Here is a 16623-nt window from a genome sequence, read left to right as displayed (position 1 = left end):
GCCCTGGGCTCCCTCCCGTTTGGAGGTAGAGAGGCTCGAGCTCAGGTAGATCTCGACAACTCCCCTTTTTATAATAGCTAAAGATTAAGATTGAAGGCTATTAAAAGATATGCTGCATTATTAGATTACCTGTATTGAAATTTAGATTTAATGATTAACTTGTTGTACATGTTTTTGGAATGTGGGAGGAAACCGGAGAACCCGGGGAAAACCCACGCAAGCACGGGAAGAACATGCAAACTACACACAGAAACGACCACCGGCCTGTAAAGGAACTAGAACCGGTGACGTTCTTGCTGTGAGGCGACAGTGCTAGTCACTGAGCCACCGTGCTGCTCTATGGAGGGAAAGGTGAAAAGGTAGGGGTGGAAGGGGGGATTCTTCAAATCGAAGATGACTGTAGTGAGAAAACCCTGGCTCTTTATAGTGGTTAGGAATGGCCTGATTGGTGGATCAAGCATGCTAATGCAGAACCAGCCGTGTTCAATCATAATCACGTGCTCCTGTCGAAATTAGTTTATGAATAAACTTCACTTCAAGAGTTCACACTTAGCTGATGATTGATTATAAGCAAGTTTGGCATGCTGTCCCGGGAGAGAGCCCTGAGCTCGAAGGTTCTTGAGCCCTGGGCTCCCTCCCGTTTGGAGGTAGAGAGGGGAGCCTCGAGCTCAGGTAGATCTCGACAACTCCCCAAAATGCTCCGCTCGGGACAGCAGCCGCGTATTTGAAGAACCCCCAAAAGGCTCATGAGATTAATGCCATATCCGGCTGCTGAAAAGTGATACAGAAATAGCTTGGAGGAGCAACAGAGACTGGTGTGGGTGTAAAAATTAACTGAAAGTGCTTATGTATGACTATGTGAGCTCCCGGGGCCGGTTAATTGTAAGGACCAGCGGGAGAGTGAGTGGGGTAAGTGTAAAGGTTTAAAACATATGTGGTGAGTTTCGTAAAGGTTTAGTATAGTAGTGATGGAAAATGAAGCTGTAAGGTTCTGCGGAGCTGTAGCTGCAGATGAGAAGCGGTTAATTGATTAACCACTTTGGCAGTCCAATGGGGGGGTGTGTCAGTAGTGGTATGGATAAATGGTAGTGTGCGTGAGCTCCGGTGGAGCGACACTGCTGCAGCAGTGGTGCAGGGGGGGATGAAGCTCGGCTGAGCGTCTCTGCGACTGCAGAGGTGCGGTGGTAGTCAGTACTAAGGGGAAGAATACGCTTCTGCAGCAGCGTTTTAACTGCTTTAGTAGTGCTGGGAATGACAGAAGTGGTATAAGTGTAATGGAAGTGTGCATGAGCTCCAGCAGAGCGTCACTGCTGCAGCAGTGGTGCAGAGGATGTAAATGATGCTCGGCTGATCATCTCTGCTGCTGCAGAGGTGCAATGGAAGTCAGTATTTGTAAGGGAAATACTCCTCCGCAGGGACGTTTAACTGCTTTAGCAGTGCTGGAGAGTGTATCAGTATTGGGTTGCTAAATGAAAGTGTATATGCATTCGCGGAGCGTCACTGCTGCGGCAGTGATGTGGAGGGGAGTGATGCTCGGCTGAGCGTCTCTGCGACTGCAGAGGTGCGGTGTTAGTCAGTACTAAGGGGTAGAATACGCTTCTGCAGCAGCGTTTTAACTGCTTTAGCAGTGCTGGGAGTGACAGAAGTGGTATAGGTGTAATGGAAGTGTGCATGAGCTCCAGCAGAGCGTCACTGCTGCAGCAGTGGTGCAGGGGATGTAAATGATGCTCGGCTGAGCGTCTCTGCTGCTGCTGCAGAGGTGCAATGGAAGTCAGTATCTGGAAGGTAAATACGCCTCCGCAGAGACGTTTAACTGCTTTGGCAGTGCTGGAGAGTGTATCAGTAGTGGATTGCTAAGTGGAAGTGTGTATGCGCTCGCTAAGCGTCACTGCTGCGGCAGTGATGTAGAGGGGAGTGATGCTCGGCTGAGCGTCTCTGCGGCTGCAGAGGTGCGGTGGAAGTCAGTTTCTAAAGGGAAGTGCGCTTTGGAGAGCTGATTAACAGCTGTGTAGCAGATAGGAATCGGGCACAGTAGAGCGACTCTGTGGCTGCAGGGGTGCATAGGTATTCAGAGTCTGGTGCATTATATGTGTGAAAGCAATACATGTTCCCGCTAAGCCTTTACAGCTGTATTATAGCGGGGAGTGTGGTGATGGAAAATAAATTGATACTACAGTGCAATGTTATTAAATGGAGCTGCTGTAAATGTGTGATGGTGGTCAGTATGTAAGCAATACGAGTTCCCGTTAAGCCTTTATAGCTGTATTGTTGCGGGGAGTGTGGTGATGGAGAATAAATTGATAATACAATGCAATGTAATTAAGTGGAGCTGCTGTAGAGGTGTAATTGTAGTCAGTATGGAAGCAATACGAGTTCCCGCTACGCCTTTACGGCTGTATTATTGCGGCGGAGTGTGATAATGGTTAAATTTTTGAAAAGTGTACATGTGAGCTCTTAAAGAGCTTCACTGCTGTGGCAGTGGGAGCTTGGGGCTACCCCTGTGGGAGTCCGAGCTGCGGAGAATGAGTGCAAGTGAAATTGAAAAATTATGAAGAGGAAGAGAAGGTAAGTTTAATAAAATAAAAAGGAAAGTTTAGTAAAATGAGTCCTATGCAACTAAGACAGAAAGTAGGAAGAACAGACAGAGTCGTGCTGCTTGGAAACTAGGTTGAAGTCTGCAACCGAGAATCAGCTGGGCTTCTCTGAGGAAATATTGGCTGAGGCAAATTGAGGATTTAGAGGTGTTAGAGGACCAATGACAGAGTTTATATCTGTTGTTGGAAGACTGTTCAGGCAGGGCGTCACTGCTGCAGCATTGGTGCAGGGGAAAAAATAATCTCAGCAGAGCTTCTCTGCAGTTACAGAAGTGCAATAAAATCAGTGGTGCAGAGAATTAAGGCTAAACAGCCGTCTCTGCAGTTGCAGCTCAGGCAAGCTTAACTGTTGCAGCAGTGGTGCAGAGGGAGAATAAGGCTCGGCAAAGCGTCTCTGCAGTAGCAGAGGTGCAGTGGTACTCAGTATTAGAGCCTCACACGGAAATACTAAGTACTATTAGCAGTGATATTTAGAGATGAAAGTGAAAAAGGGGCTCAGCTAGAGCGTCACTGCAGTTGCAGTGATGTTAATGGGGTGTATAGTTAAGTGGAGCACCTAAACAGTCGATATTAGTAAGTTTTGAGTGCTCCCGCAGGGACGTTAAAAACTGCCTTTAGTGAAATGTAAAGATGAAGGTGAATAAGGCATAAGCTAGAGGGTCACTGCGGTAGCAGTGGTGCTTTGGGTGTGCAACTCTGCAGAGCATTTCTGCGGCTGCAGTGGTGTAGTGGGCCAGTATGGAGGCAACTTGTGCTCCCGCAGAAGCATTTACTGCTGTATTAGTGCGGGGAGTGCAACGATAGTGGTATTTAGAAAATTTGTAAGTGTATGCAAGCTCATTTAGAACGTTCCTGTTGCAGCAACTGAAACTCAAGACAACCCCTGAATTGGTCAGAGCTGTGGTGAATGACAGTGAGTAGAAGTATAGGATAGTTTAAATTTGGAGAGAAAAAGTTAAAGCTAGAAAAACAGGGAAGGGTAGTGAAGGAGCTCCTATGTTAAATAGGAAGGGAAATAGGAAGGAAATGACAGAGTCATACTTCATACCCAATAATGCATGATGGTGGAAGTTGGCTGGAGGGGATCGGCTGGGCTTCCCCGAGGTGGTATTGCTCTTCTGTGGTGTAAAAATGCTAAGAGGTTTAGAACCAGGGCCGGAGTGGGACACCTTTTCAGCTCTGGAGTTTCAAGCCTCAGACCAGCCCACCTCAGTTCACGACTGACTATATTAAAATAAGTAAATAAATATTTCCAAATCAGTTTCTAATGGCACTATCATGTCTTTTTTTTTTTTTTTTTTTTTTTTTGAGAAAAGAGCTGCTTTAGAACTTCAGATGTTCTACAACCCTAACAGTATTATATGTCTTATCAATAAAAATGAAAACACTAAATTACTCTTGCAAGGATCGAACCCAGGTCCGCAGCTTCTTAACCTAACGTGCCAACCACTCGACCACAACAACAACAAAAGAGAAAAGTTGTGGTAAAATAATGAATAAAAAGGCTGTGGTCAAGTAAATGAATTAAAAAAGTGTCACTGCTGAGAGCAACAGATTCTGGAGCTAGGGACACCTGCCCTCGCGGCCAAAAAAAACAGACCGGCCCACCGGGAATTCTCCCGGTCCTCGCGATTAGCCAATCCGGGCCTGTTTAGAACAGGTGTGTGGGGGAACGGATATCATCCTGCATCCCTTCATCCTGCGAAGATAGATCAGATATGGTTAGGTGTTTTGTTGGATTGAAATGTCATACTTAGTTCAGAAGACTTAAATTAAAAAGGCTAGTGTGAATATGGCATCGAGGGTGTGGGCTATGTGAGTGGAAAAGTGTCATTTGCAAAGAGTGTAAATGTATTTAGAAATGGATGTGGAGTGTAATAGGTTGGATGAGGGTCAGCTTCTGCAACCAGCTGACATGATCTCTGAAATGAGAAAACAAGAGAGAATCAGAAATGACATTACAACATGGTACATGTATGGCAAACACAATGAATTATTTTAGCTGATAACAATGTGGGGCGTCTTAATAAGAGCATGGGCAACTAAGTGTGGAAGTGCCTTTGTTAATGCATGGTACGAAGCCTCATTGTCGCAACGAGCAAAGATAGTAGAGGTGGGCATTTGTCCCTCCTAAGGATGGCATATTAAATTGGGAAATCTGCTCGTCTAGTGGTCCTGATGTACCTCTTGAAGACAGGGTAGGTGGAATTATAGTGGAGTTTAAACCCCTTGGTTTGTATCTAACGCAGAGTCAATTGATGAAACATCAGACATGTCAGAAATGTCCTCCTCTCATTCGTGGAAGTCAAAGCGGGAAGTTTGTTTCTTTGCTGTTTTCACATCTAACCAACTTGCCATTATAAGCTTATGGCTTATAAGTGTATGGACATGAGTCACTGGGGCATATTACGATTGGACTTCTATGCCTAATGCGTTGAATGTTTTTCAGTAGCAGAGTAAACTTTTTAGAAGTTAAACTGCTATCAGATGTGGCAGTTTTTTTTTTTTCCTTGATTTATACATTTTATAATTATTTATTTCTTTATTATTTCTTTATTTATTCATTTATGTATTTATTTATTTATCATCTGCCAACATCAAACCCTGAACTCAAAATTAATATCACCATTTAGTAGTAATTGTGTAAATGTAATGATAATCATTCATGAGCTTGTCATGAGAGAGGGTGGGACCATCTCAAATTTTTGAGAGTTCATTGGATGGTGACGCTTCTCCTTTCAGCTATTGGCTCGAAGGATTGTCAATCAAAGTTGCAGAAAAAGGCTGGCGGCCATTTTGTTTGCCAGAACTAGTGTTATGATTGGAGACGCTACTCTATTGAATCCACCACAGCGACTAGTTTGGAGGAATAACATGGATGTTTATCAATGTATGCATAAGTTGTGGACTGATGTTTTAAGGATTGGATTGTCTAGAACCTTGATTGAGAGGTGAGTCATTCTATTCACGCTAGAGTCATCCTTTAAAGATGGATGTTTAATCTTAGTTGTAGTTTGTGAGGCTTCCCCTTAAAAAAAAAAAAAAGTGTCATGTATGTTACTGCTGGTGCACCCCTAGAAGAGAGTTCAGCTTGGATCGCAGGCATCGAGAGTTTAGGCAAAGTTCATGGATGGTGATCAAGTTTTTACTGTGATCTTGTTGGAGAATTGGGTTGAAGACACAGAGATTGCATTGTGTGAGGCAATTTGAAGTAGAAGGTTGAGAAGTTGTAGCTGGAGAAGTTGATGTAGCTGGAGCAGTTGTTGTTGTTGGAGAAGTTGATGTAGCTGGAGAAGTTGTTGTAGCTGGAGAAGTTGTTGTAGCTGGAGAAGTTGTTGTAGCTGGAGAAGTTGTTGTAGCTGGAGAAGTTGTTGTAGCTGGAGTAGCAGTAGCAGTAGCAGCTGATGCAGAGCAGTGTATTCTTCAAATCGAAGATGACTGTAGTGAGAAAACCCTGGCTCTTTATAGTGGTTAGGAATGGCCTGATTGGTGGATCAAGCATGCTAATGCAGAACCAGCCGTGTTCAATCATAATCACGTGCTCCTCTCGAAATTAGTTTATGAATAAACTTCACTTAAAACGCGTAAAGGTCATAAGACCATCAGGAAGAACACAGCATCTCATTTCTCAAAGGACGCATTCTCTGCCCTCATGGTCTCCTGAGTTTGTTCTTCCAAGGACACCTGGCAAGACCGGTCTCCACAAGAGCGCAAGTCCATTCTCTGTGTTCTTTGAATTGAGAAACAGCCCGTGTTTAGGCATCCCTAATCTAAACAGTCTCTGGGTCAATGCCCAGGTAGGAGGTGACGTTCTTGCGACCTTGCGCAACGTTCACTGAAAGTTCTCTAAAGGTAATGAAAGTTCAGAACCTTTACAGAACATTAGGGATGTTCTTAAAATGTTCTCTTTTAGTCATATAATAACGCTTCCAATATGACTTGAGGATGACGTTCTGTTTTGGTCCTGCTATGGTCACATAATAACGTTACAAAGAGAACCTTTCTAACATTAACAGAACGTTTTCACATGGTCTTCCTTTAGTCATATAATAACGTTTCCAATATGACTTGAGGAGGATGTTCTGTTTTGGTCATTCCATGGTCACATAATAACATTACAAAGAGAACCTTTCTATTATTAACAGAACGTTTTTTGATGGTCCTCCTTTAGTCATATAATAACGTTTTGAATAGGACTTTAGGAGGATGATCTGTTTTAGCCGTTCTATAACAACGCTATAATAACGTTACAAAGAGCACTCCCGTAACACTAATTCTAATGCTCGTGGTCTCAAAATTCAAAAGCAAACGCGTAAAACTTGTCTTCGATGTTCATCGTGCTCTGAATGAGCGTTATAACTGTAGTGTAGCGTGTAACTGCTTCATTCTGGAGGGTTAAAAAAAAAACAGACTCGTCTCTGTGAGTCGATTCCTGTCTTCGAGTCAATTCCAGCACTAGGTCCATTGAGGAATCGAGGAATCGACTATTTTGGAGTCGACTCCCCAATCCCTAAGCAACGGCACTCAATCTGGCTGTCAACAAAGCTGCTCATACGGCTGCTTTCGCCAATTTCAGGTAAGTTTAGTCCTTAAAAGCACTCGAATATTACATACAGCTGTTCCCAACTATTTTCTTACTGGTAATTGACATTTGTGTTAAATATTTATTTTATAGTGATGGTTAGAAGGTGTAAAAAGTCCGTTAGCGCCTTGGCATAGTACTAGGCTTTTGTTTAATTTTTTGTTTTTTATGACAATGTTTGTCAATATTTATTAGGAGATAGTGTAGTAAATAGCCTAAAATATCCACTGTACAGTCAAACACGAATTGAAACCCCTTGTGGAAAAAACTGCTTAAACCTGCCAACCAGTTTAGACAGTTTTAAGCTGTTTTTTTCAGCAGGAACATTAGTACATACTTTTACTGTAAACTAATACTGTCAAACTAATACTGATTTTAAAAAGTACTTTGTGATTTCAGGACTGACTCAATTACCCTCACAACAGAATAGAAGAGATTTCTAAAAACCTGATGGGAACTAGCTGATCACAGAGATGGAGAAAACATAGGTAATACAAGAAAACTTATTAAAGCAATTAATGTTTGATTAGTGTGTTAAGGCGCATTGTTGGTGCGTTGCTATTTTGAGTAAAAAAGTTTAAAAAATCGTAAAAAAAAAAGTAAAAAATTTCAATTTGGTATACGAAATGCATTTTTTTCTGTTTGGAATAGAACACTCATTTGGGGGATGGTGGGTCTCTAGCACGACAAAGTCAGTTTGAGGGGGATGGTGGGTCTCTAGCACGACAAAGTCAGTTTGAGGGCATGGTGGGTCACTAGAACGACAAAGTCAGTTTGAGGGGGATGGTGGGTCTTTGGAACGACCACTGGCAAACTTATGGATGCGATCACCGGGAGAGTTGATTAGACCCAGGCCCAAGCCCACCATGACATGCCCGAAGAGAGACCACCTTTCTCGGCATGTCCCCCGCCTAGAGATGCATGCTGGGGTTCTCTGACCTGCCGTCAAGTTTTCGGTGAAGGTGAAAAAAACGGGACTTAAAATAATTTTGGCTTTAGCTGTTAAACGAAACAGGGGTCTAAGGGCAGGCCAGCAGCCCCCAGAGGCGCACCTGCACCCGGGCAAGGCAGGTGCGCGCTATGACCCTTGTGCAGGCAAGGAACCAGGGTCCAAAGGCATCAAACGCTGCCAGGTAGGAGTGCCCAAGCCTGGGCAAGGCAGGTGCGCGCTATGACCCTTGTGCAGGCAAGGAACCAGGGTCCAAAGGTATCAAACGCTGCCAGGTAGGAGTGTCCGAGCCCGGCAAGGAAGGTGTGTGCTATGACCCTTGTGCAGGCAAGGAACCAGGGGCCAAAGGCATCAAACGTAGCCCCAGGTAGGAGTGCCCGAGCCTGGGCAAGGCAGGTGCGCACTATGACCCTGGTGCAGGCGAAGAACCAGGGCCAAAAGGCATCAAACGCAGCCCCAGGTAGAAGTGCCTAAGCCCGAGCAAGGCAGGTGCATGCTATGACCCTGGTGCAGGCGAGGAACCAGGGTCCAAAGGCATCAAACGCAGCCCCAGGTAGGAGTGCCCGAGCCCAGGCAAGACAGGTGTGCGCTGTGACCCTTGTGCAGGCAAGGAACCAGGGGCCAAAGGCATCAAACGTAGCCCCAGGTAGGAGTGCCCGAGCCTGGGCAAGGCAGGTGTACACTATAACCCTGGTGCAGGCGAGGAACCAGGGTCCAAAGGCATCAAACGCAGCCCCAGGTAGGAGTGCCAGAGCCCAGGCAAGACAGGTGTGCGCTGTGTGGCCCCTGTAGGGTTACTAGTGGCACCGTTTATGCATATGGCTTAAGCTCCGGCGGGAACTCGTTCTGTCTGTGGAACGGCAGGTGGAAACAATGCGCTTTTCAGTGGAGTTAATGTAACCCAGGCCCCAGCTCACCAAGCCATTGCTGAAGTGAGTCCAGCTTTCCCGGCATGTCCCGCGCCTGGAGATGCATGCGCAATGCTGGGTTTCTCTGACCTGCCATCCTGTTTTCAGTGAAGGTGAAAAAAATGAGACTTGGAATAATTTTGGCTTTAGCGGTTGAACGAACCAGGGGTCTAAGGGCAGGCCAGCAGCCCCAGGAGGTGTGCCCGTACCCGGGCAAGGCAGGTGCGAGCGTCCCTGGTTGTCAGGGGCTAATGGCTGAGCTGTCAAGCCGCGCGAGAGCGTCCGTTTCCCCACAGGCCAACGCGCGCGCGTCACTGGGAGTCAGGAGCCCATTGCTGAGCTGTCAAGCCCCGCGCAAGCGCGACAGTTTCCCCGCAGGCTAGCCCGCGTGCGCTCTGGCGCTAAAGCCGGTTGGGTCACCAGCAGCATGTCTGTCTTGCCCGTGCCCTATGGGAAAGTCAGTATCCCCGCTGGCGATCAGGAGTCATATCTAGAGGGTCTTTGGGGACCGGCGCTTGCTCCCGGAGAGTGGGGGGTCCCTGGGCAGAGCATGTGACATGGGGCCTTGGAGGCCAGTGGCTCCAGCATTGGTCACCAGCGGCACCATTTATGCATCTGGAACGAGAAAGGTCCAAAAGGAATACATGCCAGCAGGTGCTCACAGGGGGCGTTGATTAGACCCAGGCCCAAGCCAGACCATCCTTCGCGGGTTACCTGTCGAGACGTCCCACGCCTGGAGATATTTGCCCGATGCCAAAATTCTCTGACCTGCCGTCAGGTTTTCGGGAAACGCGAGAAATCCCGGACTTAGTTTCTGACAGTCTTGCTGTTGGACCCCTCTGATACTGACCGATAGGAGCTCGCCCCAGGGGTTAGGCCCCCACCCCGGCCCCCAAGCACCAATGGGTCAGCCTCTATGGGTGTGGTTGTTTCCTCCCTGTCCTGGGCATGCTTTCAGGGAGGCGTGGGGGTGTCCCTCCGCACACAACTCCCCCCCTTCCCGCCTCTATCCGTGGGTGAGGACACAGATCGCCCGTCTGGCTTTGACCCAGAGCATGTCTGCTGCTCAGCCCGCCAGCTCGCCCCTCTGGACCCCCCCCCCTCCCCCTTGGACACACCCCTCCCCCTCGAGTCGGAACAAGAGAGGTATTAAACCAAATGGATCTCGTAGGCATCGTTTTCCACCCCAGGGGGGGGGGTGTCTTTCCCCTTTAAGAGAAAGATCCATGAGGCAAAAGAGGACGTTGCCTCCGCCCTCTTTTGAACCGCTGCACATGGTGTGTGGGTCTCTTTCCCCTTCAGCGTTGGTCTTGCATGGTTATGTTCAAATGTGCGCTGTGCCTCAACGTCTACAGCCGCCTCTCGCCTCACCTAACCACAAGTTGACCAACTCGGACGAGAAGAGGCCATTTCGCGCTGGCCACGTGGACATGCAGAAGACCCCATGCCCGGGTGTCGCAGAACGCCAGCCCACCTAGACAGGCACTTGAGGCGGCATGCAGAGTTCTCGGCCTCGGGCCAGATAGAGGCTATGGGAAGAGCCAAGTGTCGGAAAGTGGCTCGGAATTTGCAATGGCTGCTGTCCACGCAGCCGGCGGTTCCCGTCATGTCTCAGCTAGTGTCGTCCTCCGAAGAGGAGCAGGACTCGGACGGCCTGGAAGCCGGCCGTCCGTACGCCAACCCCAGCTGCAGGCGTGCTACGAATCGCATACAGGCCCAGCTCACAGACCTCGGCAAGCAAGTGGACAAGATGAGGTCTACCCTGGTCCAATTCACGTGCCTCTACCGGGAGTTGAGGAGGAGGAAGAGGAGAACCAGTTCGCCTCCTGCACCACCGACACTAGGCCCCCAGGCGAGGAGCGGCCAGAGGTCCGACGCCCCCCGAGCCTTTGGAAGCCTTGGACCCGATAGCCTACCCATTCCCGGACCACGTCCTCGCGCTGAGTTGTGTATAGTTATAGCACTTTGCTGTTGGGCTAGTGGGGTTATGTCATCAGTTCTGCTGACTCTTGGTTGTCCTCGTTCTGCAGACCTACTTTTGAGGGAATTTGAAGGCTTCCAACTGGGCAGCGAGCCTACCGCCCGCCTACAGAACATAGTCACTTCCAAGCTGGGCAGGATCAAGACTTTTCTGGGATACATGGCAAAAGGCACTGCGGAGCCAGAGTACTTCCTTTTTCTCAATCAGCCAGCCCGAATCCGAGCTTGGGCTGCCCTGCTGGGCCGCACGCGGATGACCGAGCCCATGAGACAGCACTATCTGAAAAACATAGCCCAGTTCCTAGACTACCTCTCGGAAACCCTGCCGGCCTCCTGCCGCCTCTCCAGCACGGCCCTGGTACTGATTCGCAGGGAGGTCAGAGCTCTCATTTGCGGCAAACGCCGGCATGCCATTGTGTACGAGGTCAGAACCAAGCAGGCAAAAGAAAGCAGACTAATCTCTAAGGCCAGCCTGGTACGCTGTCCCCAGAACGCTGGAAGGAAGATCCCTGCGCTCCTAGGTAAGTGATTTATCCGCCGGTCAGCATTTCCACCTTTTTGTTTCTCCATTTCTGCTCTAGGGCACCAGCAGCTCTTGGTTAAATCAGCCACGTCAGGTGAAGAAGCAACAAGAAATGCTAAAAATGAACTTTAAAGTTGATATCTCTAACGCTCAGCTTGACAGCATGCACACAAGACAGCGAAACACGGCATGCGCTAAACAACCCAAGCCACAATATAAACACACAGAACAAAAACAACAGAAGGAAAGACAGGCACAATGCAGCAGATGTGGTGACTCAAGTTGGCATAGCCAACAACAATGTCCAGCCAAAGATGTAATATGCAATAACTGCAGGAAAAAAGGACATTACGCCAGGGTGTGTAAAACCAAAAGAATGTATGAAATGCATGTAGCTACAGTGATTGAGGACACTGGTGAGGAAGTTGCATTTTTGGGTTCACTGTCAGCAGATGCTAATGACAGCCCATGGATGACAGACATAGATTTGGAGAATCTTAAAGTTAAAAGAAAGTCTCCTACTTAGGGTGAACAAACCCTTAATACATTTATACAAACAAAACTGCTTTAAAACGATCTGTCCCTCGAGCATCCGCCTGTTGTTTGTAGCTTTAGCCTGCTAGCGCCGCTTGTCAGCTAAAGCTACCAACCTCTTTTACCATACACTTTTGACTTACTGGCCTTGCTCTTTACCCCGTAAAATGTCGCTTGCGTCTCTGTCCTTGTGTGCAGGAGAAGCATCGATGGAGGCATTGGAGCTGGAGCTGGAAGAAGTGGAGTCCCAGATCCGGGCACTTTTGGTGAGGTGGACGCGGCTGCAGGAACAACGGGCGTTGCTTGTTGTGCCTAACGCTAAGGCCGCCTCATCATCTAAGGTACGTGGAAATTACAACCACATCATTCCCTCTACCTCAACCCCGCGTCCTTCTCTGTCCAGGCCCAGTGCAACCGGGAGGCGGCTCGGCCAGGCGTCGTTCACGCCGACACCCGGCTACCACGGCGCCTGGGTGCAGCCGTGTAAGGTGCTTGCCAGATCCCGGGGCAGAACGCCTCCTCCTCCCGTGTTCGAGATCTCCACGGAGAACCGCTTCTCCCCTCTCCGCGAGTCGGGTCCCGATGTGGCCATCATCGGTGACTCGATCATTCGTCACGTCCGTGCCGCCTCCTCAAAAGGTAATAAAGTACATACTTTCTGCTTTCCTGGTGCCCGTGTGAGAAATATTTCTACACAGATTCCAACCATCCTGGGCGCTGCCGCGAGCTCTGGTGCCGTTGTCCTCCACGTGGGGACAAACGACACCGGGCTCCGGCAGTCGGAGATCCTGAAGAAGGACTTCAGGAGCCTGATCGAGACGGTTCGACGCACCTCGCCCGCCAAGCAGATCATCGTTTCTGGGCCGCTTCCTACCTACCGCCGAGGAAATGAAAGGTTCAGTAGACTTTTTGCTCTGAATGAATGGCTAATAACATGGTGTAAAGAACAGAAATTGCTCTTTGCTAATAACTGGAATCTTTCCTGGGAGCGTCCTAGGCTCTTCCGTGCTGACGGCCTGCACCCCAGTCGAGCCGGAGCTGAACTCCTGTCGGACAACATATCTAGATTACTTCGCGCCATCTGACTAGCAGGTAAAAATTCACAAAATTTACATTATAGCCACCTAGACTCTTGTTTGTCCTACTTAAACATCAGTAACGCATATCTGGCAAATCCTATAGAGACTGTGTCTGTTCCTCGTATTATTAGATTAAGAAATAAACGTACTGTGAGCTCCAGAAAAAATCTATTAAAAATCAAACCAGAAAAACCAGTTGAAAGTGAAAATACAAATTTCGTAAAGCTTGGTCTCCTAAACATCAGGTCACTTGCACCTAAAGGACTTATCATAAATGAAATAATAACAGAAAACAATCTTAATGCACTCTGTCTCACTGAAACCTGGCTGAAACAAAATGACTATATTAGCTTAAATGAAGCAACTCCTCCAGGATTCTTATATAAACATGAGGCTCGTCAAACTGGTCGTGGTGGTGGAGTTGCATCAATCTTTAGTGATTTCCTTAATAATAATTAGAGAAAAGGACTTATGTTTAGCTCCTTTGAAGTATTATCGCTTAATGTTCAGCTTCCAGATACTATGCAAAAACCTATGTTATCTCTCGCTTTAATCACCATATATAGACCCCCAGGACCCTATGTCAATTTTCTAAAATAATTTTCTGATTTTATTTTTGACTTACTAGTCAAAACTGATAAAATGCTAATTGTAGGTGACTTTAACATCCACATAGATGACACTAACAATACATTAGGGCTCGCGTTTATGGATTTAATACACTCACTTGGGATAAAGCAAAACGTTGTGGGTCCAACCCATCGCTTAAAGCATACATTAGATCTAATTCTGTCTTATGGAATCAAGGTTATTGACGTAGACATTATACCACAAAGTGATGATATTACAGATCACTACCTCTTACTATATAAGCTGTGTTTACCTGAAATCAGCAAACCCGCTCCAATACGCCGCCCTAGTAGAACTATTGTTCCGTCAACTAAAGATGAATTTATAAATAACTTACCTGATCTCTCTCTATTTCGTAATGCACCCGCAAACTCAAATTATCTTGATGTAGTAACCAGCAGTATGGATGCCATCTTTACTAGCACACTAAATACTGTGGCACCCATCAAATTAAAAAAGGCTAGAGAGATTAAAACTATAACATGGTATTATAGTCATACTTGTGCGCTCAAAACAGCAACCCGCGCCCTGGAACGTAAATAGAAAAAAACTAATTTAGAGGTCTTTAGAATTGCGTACAAAAACAGTATGTCCAGCTATAGGAGGGCTCTAAAATCTGCCAGGACTGAGAACCTGCGCAAACTGATAGAAAATAATCATAACAATCCTAGATTTTTATTTAACACCATCTCTAAATTAGCAAATAATCGGTCATCCTTGGAACAAACTACTCCACCGCAAATTAGTAGTGATGACTTCATGAATTTTTTCAGTGATAAAATAGAAGGCTTTAGACAGAAAATAGGAGATGCCAAACTTTCTGCACTGGCTTATACTCCAAATCCTGTAAATATTTCATTGAATCATAATAATAACCTACAATGTTTCAAAATCATAGAACACGAAGAGTTAGTAAAAATTATAAATAGCTCTAAACCAGCTACGTGTATGCTGGACTCAATTCCAACAAAATTACTGAAAGAGCTGCTACCTGCTATAGGAGAACCTCTTCTTAACATTATCAACTCTTCTTTATTTATAGGCCATGTTCCAAACTCTTACAAGCTAGCTGTTATTAAGCCTATTATTAAGAAACCGCAACTAGACACCAACAACTTAGCTAACTATAGGCCTATTTCAAATCTTCAATTTATGTCTAAAATACTAGAAAAAGTTGTTTCCACTCAATTATGCTCTTTTCTGCAGACAAACAATATTTTTGAAGTGTTTCAGTCAGGTTTCAGGGCTCACCACAGTACAGAAACCGCCTTAGTGAAAATAACCAATGATTTACTCTTAGCTGCTGACCGAGGGTGCGTCTCGCCATTAGTTTTACTCGATCTTAGTGCGGCATTTGATACCATTGACCACAATATCCTATAAATCGCTTAAAGTCTACAGGTGTCCAGGGACAGGCTCTACAATGGTTTAAGTCATACTTAACTGACCGCTACCAGTTTGTGAATATTAATGGACAGCCTTCACAAGTCAGCCCAGTAAAGTATGGGGTGCCTCAAGGATCAGTTTTAGGCCCTTTACTGTTTACAATTTACATGCTACCTCTGGGAGACATTATTAGAAGACATGGGATCAGCTTTCACTGCTATGCTGAACTTTCTAAACTAACTGAGTGTCTCAAAGACATCAAAGACTGGATGACCAACAATTTTCTTCTCTTAAACTCCGACAAAACAGAATTATTACTTATTGGGCCTAAATCTTGCACACAGCAGATCTCAAAACTCAATTTACAATTAGAGGGATACAAAGTTAGTTTTAGCTCTACTATAAAAGATCTGGGTGTCATATTAGACAGCAATCTAACTTTTAAAAAACATATATCCCATGTCACAAAAACTGCCTTCTTTCATCTGAGAAATATCGCTAAATTACGAAATATGCTATCCATCTCAGATGCAGAAAAGCTGGTCCATGCTTTTATGACTTCGAGACTGGATTACTGTAATGCTCTATTTGCTGGCTGCCCAGCATCCTCTATTAACAAACTTCAATTAGTACAAAATGCTGCAGCCAGAGTTCTGACCAGGTCTAGAAAATATGATCATATAACCCCAATTTTATCCTCCTTACACTGGCTGCCTGTTAAGTTTCGTATTGAATTTAAAATATTACTTCTCACCTATAAAGCTCTAAATAATCTAGCTTCTGTTTATCTAACCAACCTTCTGTCTCGCTACAAACCAACTAGCTCTTTAAGATCTCAAAATTCAGGGCTTCTGGTAGTACCTAGAATAGCAAAATCAAGTAAAGGAGGTCGAGCTTTCTCTTTCATGGCTCCTACACTCTGGAATAGCCTTCCTGATAACGTCCGAGGCTCAGACACACTCTCCCAGTTCAAAACTAGATTAAAGACCTATCTGTTTAGTAAAGCATACACTCAATGCATCACCTAGCGGGTTCCACACAGGCTTCTGCATCTTGCTTATATACACTATGAACAGCAGCTACGCTAATTATTCTCTTTATTCTCTATTTTCACCTGGGGATACTCATCCCGAGGTCCTCAGATTATGCGGAGTCACTGATTGGATCCAAGACCAGCGACGTGATGATCCCAAGGATTCCATATCCGGGACCAGGCCATATCCTGAGCTGCTGCTGCGCTGATGGTCGTGGGGAGTGGAGAACATGAGTCTGATTCCAGCGACGCTCCAGGGACAGACGAGTCTTCGCTGAGGCCATCTTCCAGCCTAAACCACGGCGAATGAAGCTCTGCACAAGACTTTTGGCCAGCGGAGAAATTAAAATGGTCGTGCCCAACTGAGTCTGGTTCTCTCAAGGTTTTTTTTCTTCACTCCCATCAGGTGAAGTTTTTTTTCCCTC

This window comes from Danio rerio, chromosome 4 (assembly GCF_052040795.2).
Source record: "Danio rerio strain M-AB ecotype USA chromosome 4, GRCz13ab, whole genome shotgun sequence".
Taxonomy (NCBI): Eukaryota; Metazoa; Chordata; class Actinopteri; order Cypriniformes; family Danionidae; genus Danio; species Danio rerio.
Note: the sequence above shows the minus strand (reverse complement) of the source record.